Source organism: Leptodactylus fuscus, chromosome 7 (genome assembly GCF_031893055.1).
Source record: "Leptodactylus fuscus isolate aLepFus1 chromosome 7, aLepFus1.hap2, whole genome shotgun sequence".
NCBI lineage: Eukaryota > Metazoa > Chordata > Amphibia > Anura > Leptodactylidae > Leptodactylus > Leptodactylus fuscus.
The window spans coordinates 11,759,725-11,763,459 of record NC_134271.1 but is presented as its reverse complement, the minus strand read 5'-3'; positions in this window follow the sequence as shown (position 1 = coordinate 11,763,459).

Genomic DNA, 3,735 nt, shown 5'->3' with positions numbered 1-3,735 from the left:
CCTCCCACCTCAGCGAACTATACACAGGACTATACATAGTATATACAGCCCTCCTCAGCGCACTATATACAGGACTATACATAGTATATACAGCCCTCCTCAGCGAACTATACACAGGACTATACATAGTATATACAGCCCTCCCACCTCAGCGCACTATACACAGGACTATACATAGTATATACAGCCCTCCTCAGCGCACTATATACAGCTCTCCTCAGGGCACTATACACAGGACTATACACAGTATATACAGCTCTCCTCAGCGCACTATATACAGGACTATACATAGTATATACAGCCCTCCTCAGCGCACTATACACAGGACTATACATAGTATATACAGCTCTCCTCAGCGCACTATATACAGGACTATACATAGTATATACGGCCCTCCTCAGCGCAGTATATACAGGACTATACATAGTATATACAGCCCTCCCTCAGCGCACTATATACAGGACTATACATAGTATATACAGCCCTCCCTCAGCGCACTATATACAGGACTATACATAGTATATACAGCCCTCCTCAGCGCACTATATACAGGACTATACATAGTATATACAGCCCTCCCTCAGCGCACTATATACAGGACTATACATAGTATATACAGCCCTCCCACCTCAGCGAACTATACACAGGACTATACATAGTATATACAGCTCTCCTCAGCGCACTATATACAGCCCTCCCACCTCAGCGAACTATACACAGGACTATACATTGTATATACAGCTCTCCTCAGGGCACTATATACAGGACTATACATAGTATATACAGCCCTCCTCAGCGAACTATACACAGGACTATACATAGTATATACAGCCCTCCCACCTCAGCGCACTATACACAGGACTATACATAGTATATACAGCCCTCCTCAGCGCACTATATACAGCTCTCCTCAGGGCACTATACACAGGACTATACACAGTATATACAGCTCTCCTCAGCGCACTATATACAGGACTATACATAGTATATACAGCCCTCCTCAGCGCACTATACACAGGACTATACATAGTATATACAGCCCTCCTCAGCGCACTATATACAGGACTATACATAGTATATACAGCCCTCCTCAGCGCACTATATACAGGACTATACATAGTATATACAGCCCTCCCACCTCAGCGAACTATATACTTTCAGTCAGTCAGGTCTCAGCGCACTATATACAGGACTATACATAATATACACAGCCCCCTCCCCTCAGCACACTATATACAGGACTATACATAGTATATACAGCCCTCTCTCCTCAGGGCACTATATACAGGACTATACATAGTATATACAGCCCTCTCTCCTCAGGGCACTATATACAGGACTATACATTGTATATACAGCTCTCCTCAGGGCACTATATACAGGACTATAGTATACACAGCTCTCCCACCTCAGCACACTATATACTGTTATATACTTTCAGTCAGTCAGGTCTCAGCACACTATATACTGTTATATACTTTCAGTCAGTCAGGTCTCAGCACACTATATACTGTTATATACTTTCAGTCAGTCAGGTCTCAGCGCACTATATACAGGACTATACATAATATATACAGCCCCCTCCCCTCAGCACACTATATACAGGACTATAGTATACACAGCTCTCCCACCTCAGCACACTATATACTGTTATATACTTTCAGTCAGTCAGGTCTCCGCTCCCTCAGGACTCCGCAGTTCAGTCAGGGGGCGGGCCAATAACAAGCAGAGCGCTGACTGGATGACGCTCGGCCAATCAGTGTTCGGCTACATTTCAGCGCCGCTCCCGATGTGTACAAGGTCACGTGACAGGACGGGCCGCGCAGAGGCCGAGCACAGCGTTACTTTTATGCTCCACCACCAGAGAGCAGAGTCTGACGCTGGAATAAATCTATGAACAAAACGTGTGAATACAGGCCTACACGGACATGTGAAAGCCAGGGCCGCCATATCCAGGAGCATGAATGCTATACCGTACCTATAGGTGCCTCAGCTAGTATATAGACCCTATAGTGGCTGCTCCAGCAGAATACACGGGAACCCTATAAACCTGTGCACATGGCACAATCCAGGGGTTTAACCATAGACCCCTCCCCCCAGATCCCTGTAACACATAACATGACCACTATCTACATATCACAAAGCTGGAGCCAATAGAGATTTTACATTGGGGCCCAGAAGCTTACAGCGCCCCCTCTGGCAGAATCCTACACGACACACATGGTGTCACCGGAGTCAGAATACAATGATTGCACATTACATTAGAGAATTACTGATATTATATCATGGATTAGATTAATCTTTTATTACAGATTCACTTCCATAGTAGTCATGACCATGTTCACATCTGTGTCCGTATCTCCTGTATACACGACTCCTGACAGATCCTATTGTAGTCAGTGGGGTCCGTTGGTCTCCATCAATGTCCATTGTTATAGTCGTCCGTTGTTCTGGACCTCTGACAGACGACCTGGTATAAACCAACTATTAGAGGATCTTTACTGCGTCTGTCAGCCATTGGTGAAGGAATTGGAGCTGTGTAGTCACCGCTGGTTCGGCTCACTGACCCCACAGTCCTTCAACCTACGAGTGAATGAAAACTGCAATATAACGTGACCTCATCTTGCACCGCTGCGGCTTTGCAATGCTCATGTTTTGGCCATGTAATTTCTTTAGCAAAACACCAATAAAATCATTCACTATTGCTTAAAAACATTTGGTTTCTGCATCATAGGACCTCATTATTCTGACTATGGCTGCAATTCCTGTTATGAGACCAAAGTTTGCCGTGTCACCCTACAGCTCCTAGCCCAGGGTTAGGCAACCTTCGGCTCTCCAGCTGTTGTAACACTACAACTCCCAGCATGCATACTTGCTCTCCTGTTCTTGGAATACCCATGGAAGTGAATGGAGCATGCTGGGAGTTGTAGTATCACAACAGCTGGAATATGAAGGTTGCTGATCCCTGTCCTAGACTATGGAGGGTATTGGCTCCACGTATGACTGTCCACATCATGGATATGTCTCCCAGCCTGACCACAGGTTTACTGACCGAAACGTCTCCATAGATATATACGGTAGAGACAATATATATATATAATGAAGGTTTATCACTATCATCTCACCTTGTATCACCTGCCAAGATTGCAAATATGGTGGCCATATATCAAAATGTCGCATGTCCTGACTGCTGGGCCCCGTTCTGCTCCCTGTCACCCCAAACATGCACCAAAAAAATGGTTCCCTCTGTAATAAATCTGCTGCACCTTAAGGGCTAGTTCACACGTGAGTATAAGGGGAGGTTTTTGACAGCGGATTTCGTGTCCAAAACCTCCCCTTATAATGGTGGTCTATGGAGACCGCCGGGCTTCTTTTCTCCGCTAGCGGCGGGCTGCTGCTAGCGGAGAAAAGAAGCGACATGCTCTTTCTTCAGGCGGAAGCCGCGCGGGCTGCGCCGCACGGCTTCCACCCGGCTGCAGCACCCTCCATGTTGGCTCATTCATTTGAGCCGACAGCGGAGGTGAAAGCCGCGACCGCGATGGTCGCGGCGGGCGGGTTTTGACAAGAGAGAGACGCGGCTCGCGTGGGCAGTTCACGTGTGAACTAGCCCTAAGGCTTCTCTTTCACATAGGTGGTGTAAAAAAATAAAAAAAAACACCTACTGTAAATTTCCCTAAAATAGGGCCACAGGGTGCCACATATATAAAAAAAAAAAAGAGATGTTTGAAGAAGAAA